A 13,880-nucleotide genomic window follows, 5' to 3' on the forward strand; every position below is an offset into this window, starting at 1 on the left:
AAAATTTCTTTTTCACAGGATCCTTAAATTATCACCCCCTCGAACCCCCAATTCTCATGAGATGTTAGATCGTCTCAGGCTTCTGGCCTTTGGGACATAGACTTCTTTGGAAGCTGTTACTCCATCACACTACCTGTTCAGGATTGAGCATGATAGCCTCCAGAAAGCTGCTGTGTCCTTCCAAATTAAGTTTAATTCAGCTGTATCTACAGATCCACATCATAAAAAAATCCAACCGTAGTAAATATTGCCTAGTAAATTAGCAAAGTGTGCATAATGACTGTTTCATGGCAATGGACAGAAACACTGAAGAAACTATTTCCGGAGGATGTACAGAGTCTGTCCATCAGAGGATTAGACCATGCTTTTTTTTCCACCTTGGGATGGTCACTACGGTTGGGTTCATCAGAGTCACTTTGGAGTCGAGGTTCAAGAAGGAAGTCATCAGAAATCAGAAGCAGGGCAGGTGAACAGAGAAGGTAAAACACTCGGAGCTCCCATCCTCTGAAAAGGCGGGGGGTGGGGGGGTGTGGTTAAGACATACAAGAAACTTCAGTCTAATTGACAAGCCTCGGGAAAGAAGCTGGAGGAGGTGTCCTCGCTCCCAGGCTGGTGCGAACACACCTGGCTGCCCAGAGGACCCACAGCTGTCTTCCCAATGGGCTTCCAAGCTGCATGTGCATGAGGACTAGGAACTTTAACCCTTATGCCTTGTCCTGGTTTAGCATTCCACCTGCTGAAGTAGCGAAGATTGAACCCTGAGCCTGCACATGCTAGGCAAGCTCTCTGACCACTGAGCTACATCCTCAGTTCAAGCATATATATACATGCATATATGTGCATATATACACACATATATAATTACATATATACACATACATATATAATTACATATATATATAATACACACACACACACACACACACACACACACACACATACACACACACACATGTAAAAGCACCACTGGACCTGGTGTCACAAGTCAGAGCCGTTCAGGAGACTGAGCAGCAGGACCACAACGTTCAAGGACAGCCCAGGCTACAGAGGAAAAAGAAAGCTGGGGATATAGCTCAGTGGCAGAGCATTTGCCCAGCATGTGTAGGTCCCTGTGTTCAATCCCCGTTACTACCCACTTGCCCACTAAAAGCGTCAGAAGTCTTCAGCATGTGGCTTGTCTATTACAAACCAGTCTGAGATTGATGCAGCTTCCCTCAGAGAAGTAATGTGAAGGCAGACTAGCTGAACAGACACAAGAATCATGCAACTGTGTGAACCTGACACAACCCACAATAGACCATTAAGAAGTGACTCTGTTGCTAAAATGACTCCAGAGGACTTGCCCACAGATTAGTGCATCTCTCAACCCTACCCAGAGAAAGAAGCTTCATCTGGCAGTAGGCAGCAGGCAACACAGAGATCTACAACTGGTCAACCCGCAGAGAGCAGGAGGTTGCAGCGTGCTCAGTCCTAGATGGGACATTTGTATCAGAACCTTACCCCCTTCTCCACCCCGGGGCTCAGGGATCATTGTAGAAGAGGTGATGGAGAGGCAGGGAATAACGGGGTACAAGGAAACCGTGGTTTCTGCACACGACAAGGCAGTTACACACAGCAGTTGTGACTGCGTGCACAAGACGTGTGAGTGCAAGCTCAAGCCAGACAACAATCCTAGCATGGAGCGGGTGGTGGCAGCGGCATGAAGTCCCATCCCTAACTGAAGAAATATTGCTAATAGACAGTTTCCAGGAGAAGAAGAATCCGTTTTCTTTAAGGATATGTGGCCTCTTATAGGTCAGCCAAGCCCCAGGGCAGTCCTCACACTCACGAGGATCTGGGCATCACAAATTGGACTCTGCAGATTGAGAAAGGGGTGCTGGAGGGGGAGGAAGTTGGGTGGAAAATGAGGGTGGATCTAAGAGGAGTTGGAGCAAGGGGTCAATATGATCAAAACACATTGTGTGAAATTTTCAAAAATGAATAAAACTATTCTTTTTTTTTTTTTTTGGTTTTCAAGACAGGGTTTCTCTGTGTAGCTTTGCGCCTTTCCTGGATCTTGCTCTGTAGACCAGGCTGGCCTTGAACTCACAGAGATCTGCCTGCCTCTGCTTCCCGAGTGCTGGGATTAAAAGCATACGCCACCACTGCCCAGCCTGATTTGTATTTATATGTTTGTATTTCTTGAGGGTAAAAAGAGAAAAAACTACACAGAGAAACCCTGTCTCGAAAAACCAAAAAGAAAAAAAAAAAAAAAGATTTGACTATATCAAGCTGCTTTTGACTCCCCTAGCAATAGAGCTACTGAAAGATTCATCAGTTGTCTCCTGAATGAGTTCAGAAAGGATGTGTGAAAGCCATCCAAGAGGCAAAACCCAGCAACTTGAAATTTGGGAGAGTGGGCAGCAGATAACAGGGCACACTGGGGATTTTTGTGCCTACGCGGTAGTTGACTTTAACAGAAACCATTTAGAGACATCATTAAGAGTTATGCTTGCAGACCCACACTCCAAAGGGTTTCTCACAGCCAAGTGAAAAGATCTTTGGGGAGGTAACATTTTCCAACATAGAGTATTCATTCCTCAGACTTGTTCTCCACTATCCATTCTCAGCTGACATAAAATTTTTAACTCGCTGGATTTGGTAGACTCTGGGGCTGAAGTTAGCAATCGGAAATAAAGCTTACAACAGTGTGGAAAAGCTGTGAGGTCGTACCGTGCTTCTGGGCTGCAGGCAGTGATGGGTTGTGAACAGTGCCAATGGTGGAGCCACGGTGGGACATTAATTATGAAGGGAAAAGGCAAGCTCAGCTCCAGAGGAAAACAACCAGTGCTAAGGAGTCCTGTCTGGAGGGACCATTGTGTGGACATACGTTACACAGTGTGTGGATATGATCAGAACACTTCCTAGCTAACAGATAAGTGGCTTCTAGTTTTAAAGAGTATATAACACAGCTGCAAATTACACTTTTTTTTTAATTAAATTTTTTCATTTGTTTTAAAATTATGCTGTTTCAATACCAAATTAACGGTACCAGTGCTGCTTTGTAACACTGTAACTTTGTAAGAGCATAATTTGGAAGGGAAATACCCATGATACCAACTGCACCATCAAGGTAAAGATGTCCTCTACAGAGGAATTAGGGGAACGCAATTCATAAATGCCATCTAAGTGGAACCAGTTCCAAATAGCATGCTGAAGCAGGGAATCAATAGTCTCTGGTTATCCCGCTACTGATGATAATTTCATGTCATTCTGAAAGTGGACAGCTAATTATAGTGGGACTGCCAGGCTATCGGACACCGAATCATGTCATATTTCTCTTTTATGAGTTTGACTTAAGACTTTTAAAAAAGAGCGGCGGCACTAACTTCAGCCTAGAGTAAATATTAATCTCTGACCTTTTACGGTTTCTATTTTACATACCCTTCAGAAAAATGTAAGATCGCAACGGGGAATGAGTATGAAGCCAATGTGCCTGTTTATATTAATTTCCTCAGCTGACGGTGCCAAGGCTGAGACAGGAGGCAGAGTAATCGCTGACATTTCCATTATGTGTTTGTCTAGCACTTTGAAGACAGGAGAATAATTTATGTGTTTACTCATAGTCTATATTGGCTATTAAAATGCATTTCCCTAATAAAAAGTAATCACTGTATTTTAGGAGACCTCGCTGGCACTACCCCATCTTTCTCCTTGCCTCACATCCTAGCGTGATCATTCGGGTATCCACAATCATTTGAATGAACTAAATATCATCATCCATTGTTCATGGTTAAAAGGTCTCATTGAGGACCCACCATACCTTCCCTCTCCCTCCTCTTCTAAATTTTCCTTTGCCCGAGTTGAGGTTTGCATTTGTCTGTATTAGTGGCTGGCCTTTGAAGGAAATAGAATACCTACTTGGTATTTCCAACAGGAAATCTGAATTTGCCTGGGGATTAAGGACTCCAGGAGCCATTTTCACCTTTAGGCATGAAAGGAAAAATGTAGAACTCAGAGCTGGGGACTGCTGTGTTGCTGCGAACCTGCTGCTTCTGCGGCTGCGGATGCCTCCAAATATTTCTTCTGAGGAGGAAGCACGAGTTGACCCGTTTATTTCATTTTATAATTTAATTTAATTTAACATATCCGCCACGGATTCCTCCACACTAGACTACTGGCAATGGTCGAGAGACAGCCCGAATTGACCCATTTTTTATGCTGATACTGTCACCGTTAGGGCTCATTTGAAGCAGAAAAAGAGGAAGCATCTCCTTCCCCTCCACTTTCTTTAAGTGAAGTTGGCTGAGAGGTCCATGGAGGAAATAGAATTCTTTCCTAAACTAGAAAAGAAAATAGTGCCGGGCGGTGGTGGCGCACGCCTTTAATCCCAGCACTCGGGAGGCAGAGCTAGGCGGATCTCTGTGAGTTCGAGGCCAGCCTGGGCTACCAAGTGAGCTCCAGGAAAGGCGCAAAGCTACGCAGAGAAACCCTGTCTCTAAAAACCAAAAAAAAAAAAAAAAAAAAAAAAAAAAAAAAAAAAAAAAGAAAATAGTAACACAGGAAGGATTGGAGTGGTGGTGTCATGCCCTGACCCCGGGACAAGGCCATAGACTGATTCAATTATAATTAAAGGATGTATTGATTGATGTCATGCTAGCAGGATGACAGCCTTAAAGCCGTTTCTCAGGCATGTTGTAAAGGAGGGGTATGGGGAAGGGGTTTTTAAGGGCAAAAACCACAAGAAGACCTTCAACATCTATGCAAGCAAGCAAAAACTGTTCTGTCCTGCCAAAAGTGGTCAAGGTGACCCAAAATAATACTTGGGTATCTGCATTAAAAGAGCAATTAGTCATATCATAACAAGTAGATGGTCACAGCTGTACATGTCTGGGTGGAGGTCACTGAGTCAGGTTACTGGGAACTTGTCTTCCAGGCCTGGAGTCAGAGACAAATGGCTGGCGGGTACCAAGATGGACGCCTAGCATAAAATGGAGTTTTTTAGCCACCACACTCCCCACGGGTTCTAGATCATAGGAATCAAGCCACGGATTCACGGATATGCGTATAGGCTGGAATCTGGAAGTAGACGCTAATGTGGCGAGTGATGGATGAACTGGCCAGTAAGAGTGAGGGCAAGTGAGCAAGGGTGAAGTGCTTCCTTTCTTCCACGTCCTTTGTATGGGACTAGATTTAAGGGGAGGGGGACTTCCCACCTTAAGCTATCCAGATTTAGGGTGGGTGGGTCTTCCCACCTGGAATGACCTGGTCAAGAAAATCCCTTACACGTACACCCAAAAGCTTGGGGTTTGGTAAATTCCAGCTGTAGCGAAGTTGACAAAGAACACGGGTCAACAGACAAACCCACTCTTCAACTATTAAGCGTTCATTCTTGCTCATCTGCCATCTATTCAAAATTCCAGGAACGGTAACAGTATGAAGCCAACACACACCTTGAATGAGGAAGAGGCCGCCATTCTCTTATAAAAAGTGACCTGGGGCCAGTGACGGTTCAGGAGGTAGACCCTTTGCTAGCCTGAAGACTGGAGTTCTGATCCCAGAATGCATAAAAATGCCCCAAACACCAGGCTGGCATGCTGGCTTCCCTGTCATCCTACTGGGAGGCAAAGACAGGAGAATCCTGGGCAAGCTGGCGAGCTGCATTAGCAAATCAAATCAGGGACATCTGGGCTCAGCGACAGAACTGCGTTAGCTCATTAAGGGAGACATTTAGAACATCAAGGGAGATACTCCATGTATCTCCATGTGTATGTGCAATCATGTATGTACACCCATGTGTGGGGACACACATACATGCACACATACCACACACATACATACAACAAATAAAAGAGACATAAATTAGGTCATAACTTCCATCTCTAGATGGCATTCATTTTTCTTTCATTTTTAGTTACATCATCTTTAAATTTCCCAAGAATAAAGATCATCGCCTGCTACGTTTCTTATATATGGAAGAGGAAGAGGAAAAAGAAGTTCCCGATTAATTGATGCAAATGAGTACAAGGAAAATCAAAAGGAAGTATGTGCGCCTGGCTGCTGTAGAACATCTGTATGTTGTCACAGGCTGAAACTGATGTTTCCAGGTTGTTCCTTTCATCATCCGTCCCTGCTGCTTTCTGTCCTCAGCCGGCAAATCAATATCGTCTTAGTCTGCATTCCCCGGAGGAGCAGAACCGATGGACAATCTGTAGATAAATAAGAGGAGACTTTCAGGGATAGGCTTCCGTGAATAGGAAAGCCAAGAAGCCCCATCATTTGCCATCTGTAAAGTGAGAAGCAGGAAAGCCAGTGGAGTAATTCAGTCTGGGATCTGGGAAAGGGGTCTGAAGTTTCAGGAAGTAGAAATGCTCTGTCTGAAGGAAGGAGAGATGGCTGGTTGTCCCCTGAGGAGAGACAACGACTTGCTCCTCTTCTTTACTTCTGTTCTATCCTCTGTTCTATCCAGTGCTCAACTTGATGGTCATCTGTATTGGCGTGGGGTGGGGGCTGGGGGTGTCTCAGTGTCCTCATTCAGCTCTAGAAACTTCCTCACAGGCCCGGCTGGAGGTGCTTGCCAGGCATCACTGTCCAGCCCACACAAGAGGAACCTTCAGAGTTGTTTCATCTTATACCCCTGCTGAGCTCTCCTTCTAGAAGGTCTACACCTTAGCTACAAGTTTTTTAAAATTAATTTTTGTCTTAGTCAGGGTTTCTATTACTGTCACAAAACACCATGACCAAAAGCAAGCTGGGGAGGAAAGGGTTTATTTGGCTTACATTGCACATTTCTCTTTGTCACCGAAGGAAGTCAAGGACAGGAACTCAAGCAGGACAGGAACCTGGAGGAGGGAGCTGATGCAGAGGCCATGGAGTGGAGCTGCTTACTGACTTGCTTCCCTTGACTTGCTCAGCCTGCTTGCTTATAGAACCCAGGACCACCAGCCCAGGGATGGCATCACCCACCATAGGCTAGGCCTTCTCCTGTTGACTACTAATTGAGAAAATGCCTTACGGCTGGCTCATGGAGGCATTCCCTCAGCTGAGGCTCCTTCTTCTGATGACTCCAGCTTGTGTCAAGTTGACACACAAAACCGGCCAGTACAGATTATGTCTTAGTTACTTTTCTGTTGCTGTGATTAAACACCATGATGAAGGCAATTTATAAGAATTTAACTGGGCTTACAGTTTTGGAGGCATAGAGTCCATGATGGTAGATTGAAGACATGGTAGCAGGAAGAGCTGAGAGCTCACATCTCAGACAACAACTAGGAGGCAGAGAGCACACCAGGAGCGGTTCACGGGTTTTGAAACCTCTAGCCCCACCCCCTCACCCCCACCCCCTCACCCCCACCCCATGACATACTTTCTCCAAGAAGCCACGCCTCCTAATCCTTCCCAAAGAGTTTCAACCAACTGGAGACCAAGTATGCAAATCTATGAGCCCATGGGGGCCATTCTGATTCAAACCACCGCAATGCGCATGACTGTATATGGAGCTATAGTTGGTACTCCAAATGCCCTACGGATTCCAAACTCCAGCTTCCTCGGGCTTCATCGTGTTCACCGATCTGACATCTGGGCTTGGTAACTGGTTTCAATACACAGACCTGTGCAGTAACCTCTTTTCATCTCAGCTCAGTCCACAACAACAGTTTGTGAAAGTATCAATTTGTGTAGAGTCATCTCTCACTTGAGACCTTAAATTAGCAGACGTCACAGTTGAGGAAGAAATGGAAAAAAAAAAAAATCCTATCAAGTAAGTGTACTTAAAAGTAAGGAGAACACCGTTCCCAATTCACCCTTCGATGGTCACAACTGTGTATTTTGACCATGAGAGAAACAGCTCGGTGCAGTGGTCTTTGATTTAAAGCCTCTTCTCTCTAATGCCTGTGTTGACTCTTAGCTGTAGCATAACCGAGCTCTCCGCAGGCCATTTCAAAGATGCACGGAGATGGCCAATTGGGTTAATGGAAAACCAGCACCGGTAGACGCATGGAGTTCTCTGGGTAATTCCCCCAGTTGCCTCAGCTTTATTGTAAAATGAGTTCTCTGTCAGATCTTTGTTTTATGTGATACTATAAACCCACCATCCAGGGTCTTGGACATTGATTTTGGTGAGGACAAATCATTGTTCCCACCCTACTTTGGATGGTCCAAAGTAATCAATCTCTCACCAGTAGCCAGCTGAAGGACTCTCCTTACAATAATGCCAAGTAATGAGCTCAGAACTGAGTTGTACTCTGGACAGTTTAGGCGCTTGGCCACAGGGGGATCCTCATCAGCTTCGATGCGGAGAAGCCCACGCATTGCCTCTAGCCTATTGCCATGGCTACCGTGTACCATGCAGGCCAGAACTGCTCAGTCTGGCACCGAATCATGAGTTGTTTCAAGGCAATGCTTTGTATGCCTTTGTATACCCTGGTGTTGTGAACATGGGGCCTTAACGAAACATCCCATGCTGACCTAATGATTTAAGGAAAGGCAAGGTCAGTTCCAAGTGGGCTTTGCAGAGCTGGGCAATGCAGAAACCAAGGAGGTCTTGACTTGATGGTTGAGATTTCTCAGTGAAGGATGCTTGAGACTTTTTGTGTATGGGAGAAACAGCTTGCCCAGGGAGAAGGTGATGTTTGAGGTTGCCTAGTCAAGACTGCCTTTGCCAGGATGGGATGTAGGATCACCTTCAGCCTGGCTGTTGTGATTCCTTTCCTATACGGTTGTGGTCAACCAATGTCCCGTTAGCCAAAACTAATCCAAGGAAAGGTCACTAAACACTTTGTGACTGCATTATATTTATATTTAAGCCCTATTGTTCTCATTTATCTGTTCATGGATGTCCTATGGCTATCTCTTGTTCACAATTATTATACATAGATTTCACAACTTCAACTCCAAAGTCCAGTATGGTTCCACTTTATTGTTCAAACTTCTTTAATGACAAGAGATGGAAAGGGGCTGAGTGGCTAGTCAATCTCTCCCTCCTGCTCCTCTTCCTCTTCTTCCTTTTTGTGTAAGTGTGTGCACATGTATGTGCACAAGGTATACTTCCCTGTGCCAAAGTGTGTAAGAGGCCAGAGGTTGTCCTCAAGAGGCCTTCCTTGCTTTTGAAATAGGGTCTCTCATGAGCCCAGAGCTTGCCATTTGGGCGAGGCTTCTTGGGCAGTGAGCTCTTCAGATCCACCTGTCCCCATCCCCAGCACTGGAGTGACAGATGCTTGCTTTCGTGCCCGGCGTTTGTGTGGGGGTGGAGAGCTCAGGTCCTCATACCCCTGCCATGCTCTTCATCCATGGCACCATTTCCCCAGCCAACATCTCCTAACTTCATGCTTGCCAAGTTGGAAATACCCAATAATCATTCAAGCAGACTGGTTTTCAGCCCATTTTTATCTACCAATGAGTGTTTTCCCCCAAAGGATTAAAAGCATGCACACATCTGAACATACTACTGACATTTCTGTGAATTGATTCCATGGAAATCATTAGGAAAGTATAATAATGGCTTGAAAGATAATCATGGCTGCATTGTTTATAATAGTAAATAGTTTAAAAGAACTTACATCTTTTGGCAACAAAAAATTTGTTAAATATGTTAGAGTTAAATATAGCCATTAATATACTTACTGTACGAGATTGCTTACCCCTCATTGTTAAATGCTAAAATGGAGACTACTTTGTGTAAAGTTGGCATCTACTTTTGCAAAAAAGAAAATACATGGATACATAACATTAGAAAAAGACTAGATGAAAATATAAGTGTCTAAAAGAAAGCGGGTTTAGTGATGTTCTCTTTTTGCTTATCTGTACTTTCGACATTCTATATCATTCACATGCATCACTTCCACTTTAAATGAATGTCAGTGTAAATTTAATTTACACTGTAGAACAGTGTAAAATTAATTCTGATGGTATTATTTGAAGGGATCTGATGAGGCACTCAGAACCATATTCGAAAGCATCTGAGCATATTTCACTATGTAGCTTTCCATATAAGAAAGCCGGTTTTGTCTCTCTATTTAGCATATTATTAATTTCCATAGTGATGGTCCACGGCTGTAGCTCCTTACATTTATTAATTGCTGGTATTTCTAGCCATAGAACTGCAGACAAGGCTTTTTTGTTGTTGTTCTCTGGGGGAGATTATTATAAGATGTGGAAGATAATGACCCCCAAGCAAGTATTCAAGAAATTAGGCCTAATTTGCTACAGCATTTTCTCGTGACATGATAACCATTACGCCTGGTTCAGTGTGGGGGATCAGGTTGTGCTTTCGTGGTACTGGATATACCTTGCCTAGTCAACCGGCCACAACCACAGCGAACCCACCACAAGCACACTCTGCCAGCCATACACAGTGCATTGATTAGAAGAGGGGCCGGGAGAGAATGGAGAAGTATCCGCGTGGATGGAAGGAACACAGTGAGCCCACCACAAACACACTCTGTTTACATATTTGCTCCTCTGTTCCGTGCATTCCTTCTCTTCTCTCCGGCTTTATAATTCATTGGTGACCTGGACATTTCCATTCTCCTAGTAGAATGTTCATGCAAAGACAGTCTTTATTATGAGCTTGCACCCTGGCCACGATAATAGCAAAATGGGGCCCTCACCTAGGGACATTTACTTAGCTTCTCTTTAAAGTCCGTCCAGGGTAAAGTTACACTCTCCCATATACTGACCATTAGAGGTTTGGGGAGAGGCTACCAACCCCTCCGCTCCCGTATCATTGATCTCCCACCCAGCTAGGGTACAGCTCCATGCCACCACACCCGGCTCCTATATGGGTGCTGGAGATCTGAACTTGGGTCCCCACGCTTTCAAAACTAACACTGGTCCCACTGAGCCATCTCCCCAACCCCAGCTTTTTCTTAAATGGATTCTGGGGGATCCACTCAGTCTCCTTCCTGAACAGGCTGCCCTCCCAGCCCCGCCCTCTGCTTCCTCACTTCTCCCTCTGCCCTCCGGTCCCGCAGAGACTCACACTCTCCAGGCGTTCGCCTCCGGCTCAGTCCTCTCCCTGAGCACTCCTCTCTGTCTTCCTTTGCGGATTTCCTTCTCTCCTGTGACTCTAACCACCCCGTTTTCAGATGACTCCTCCAGTACAGCGCTTCTGCCCCATGGAGTCAGGGAGCGATGTGGCTTCAGCCACTCAGATAGCGCCCATTAAATGGACGTGGGCAATTCAGCCTCTGGCGATTTACTCGTACTGAAAATACATACGGGCTGGCTTAGGTTTAGCTAGCTTCCCTGACCAGGGTTCTGTCATCAATAGCCTTCCTAATAGCTAAAAAAAGTCTGTTTTTGTTGTTGTTGTTTTTAAGAATTATTCTATTCGGGGCTGGAGAGATGGCTCAGTGGTTAAGAGCACGGACCCCTCTTCCAGAGGTCCCGAGTTCAATTCCCAGCAACTATATGGTGGCTCCCAACCACTTGTAATGAGATCTGGTGCCCTCTTCTGGCCTGCAGGGACACATACAGGCAGAATACTGTATGTTTTTAAAAAGAATTATTTTATTCATTTTTTGAGACTTTCATCGAAGTATTGTATTTACATCATTTCCCCCGGCCCTTTCCTCCTTCCAATTCTCCTGTGCCCCATGACTTCTCAAACGTATGACCTCTTATTATTTAATTATCAATGCTACTTATATGTGCCTATTCACTTATGCTAACAATCTGCAGAGTTCAAAAAGCCTGTTCTGTAAGGTGCCGGTATGTAAGGAAGTCACGCTCACGGGCAATCTAGATGAGATGTTGTGCAGTACCTGTGCGTGCGAACTCACTAATATCCAAGTTCACATTTTGAAGGGCCTTGTTCTATGGGCTAAAAGCCAAACCAAAGGGCCCACAGGCCGGGGCCAGCCCGTTCCTGTCTGCTTCCTGAGCCTTCTCCACGGCTGTGGGTCCCTCACCGAATGAAACTGCGGGCCATGTCAGACACTTGCCTTTAGGCTCTGCTGTCCAGCCACTCCCTCTTCCTTAGCCCCTCGTCAAATCATTTCCTTCCATCCTGCCCATCTCCGCCGCCGCACCTCTGGCGAACTTCCTACCAATGCTTTGCAAACACCGGGAGCCTCTCTCTCTATTCCATGGTATCTTTGTCCCCAGAGCCCAGGGCAAGCGCGGGGCAAGCTGCGGATGGATTGACTTGGAGAAACGCTTCGTCAGAATTCCACTAGGGGGCGCCTTGTCTACGGTTTCGGAAGAGGGCGCTGGCTCTTGGTGGATCCACCGCATGAAACATTCAGCCACGCGTTTAAAATTTAAAGTCATTTGTTGTTTATTTAATGGAAACTGAAGTTCTGCCATGTCGTACAAGCCTGGAAGCGCTTGTCTGATCGTCAGCGCTGTCTGATTTTATGGATAACGCCAATCCTCAGGCTTGTGGAGAAGACAAGATGAAACCCAATGTGGCATTTTAGTTTTGAGCATTTTAAGAATTCAGATCACTGCCCACATTGGAAATGTTCCTCCTTATTTTTAGATGACTTTCCTTAGATAAGTTAATATGTGATTAGTTTATCTCAGACATGTTTGTAGATGATCTCAGAGACCTGTTATTTCAAACTGTTATCTTCAGCACGGCCTCTTACCCCCAGCGGCAAAAGTCACGCTGTGTTGGGACCACTCATATAGCTCCGTTTAATACCTCGGAGATCCTAATAAGAGGAGCGGAACAGTGAGGAATTGATTTTAATAGCAATTAATAGCCACTTTACGGCAGCACAGGCATAATCCTTAAATATTTTGGTTATCGCTTCAGATGCAATATTCTTGCCTGGTTTCCAAAGTAGCCATGGCACCAAGATTCTGCTTTTTAAGAGAAACTACAGTTCTTTGTGACATCATTCTTGGAAAGGCACAACCCTGAGGTTCTCATAGCCAGCTTTTTAGGAACAGAAACCCCAGCCAGCGATTAAATATGTAAGATGAGAACAAGAGGAGCAACTACTTAAGGGATGCATGACAGAATGAATGAGGACGAGTGTTTCCCAGGGCTTGAGGATGATGAGGACAAGTGTCACCCCTTCTCAGGAGCTTCCCTCGCAATGGACTATCTGATGTTTATCCAGTTTCTCCAGAGTGTGTCATGGAAATGATGCTATTAAATAAAGGTTGTCTTGTGTGAGAGCGCTTTGCACAGGGATTTTTATTTAGGGATGTTCTCATCACTTTCAGAAAACCTCTTAGATTTTAGTGCCTGCGTCTGAGTCATCAGTTGGGGGAAGAATTGTTGGAGCAATGGCGGACTATATACATTCCACTAAGACATGGATTTTCTCACCATTTGTGTGCCCTCTGCCTGGACTACCCAGCTGCTGGGCACGATGGAGCCAACTTCCTCTTCCTTTGGACATAAAGAGAAAGGGAAGTGCATGTTTGGGGTCTATTTTTCCTCGAGGAGCGCCTTCCCATGCCTCTTGGATTAGGGTGAACTTATTGCAAGTGTTCCTTCAGATCTGAACACTTTTAACTTTTATTCTTCTCTCATACATTACATCCTGACCTCAGTTTCCCCTCCCTCCACTCCTCCAAGTCCCTTACCCCACCTCTCCTCTCCCTCAGATCAACATACTCCTCCTCTATTTCCCTTAAAAAAATAAATAAAAAGCAGGCCTCCTAGGGATATCCGTTGAACATAACAAGGTATAATAAGACTGGGCCCAAATACAGTAAGTTGGGCACAAACCCTCTTATCAAGGCTGGACGTGGCAACTCAGTAGGAGGAAAAGGGTCCCGAGTACAGGCAAAGAAGTCAGAGACCCCCCATTCCCTTTGTTGGGAGTCCCACGAGGACACCAAGAGTGACAACCATTAGGCATAAGCAGAGGACCTCACTCAGACCCATACAGGGTCCGTGATTGTCAGTTCAGTCTCTGTGAGCCCCAACAAGTCCTGCTTCC

Source organism: Peromyscus maniculatus, chromosome 18, assembly GCF_049852395.1.
Source record: "Peromyscus maniculatus bairdii isolate BWxNUB_F1_BW_parent chromosome 18, HU_Pman_BW_mat_3.1, whole genome shotgun sequence".
Classification (NCBI taxonomy): domain Eukaryota; kingdom Metazoa; phylum Chordata; class Mammalia; order Rodentia; family Cricetidae; genus Peromyscus; species Peromyscus maniculatus.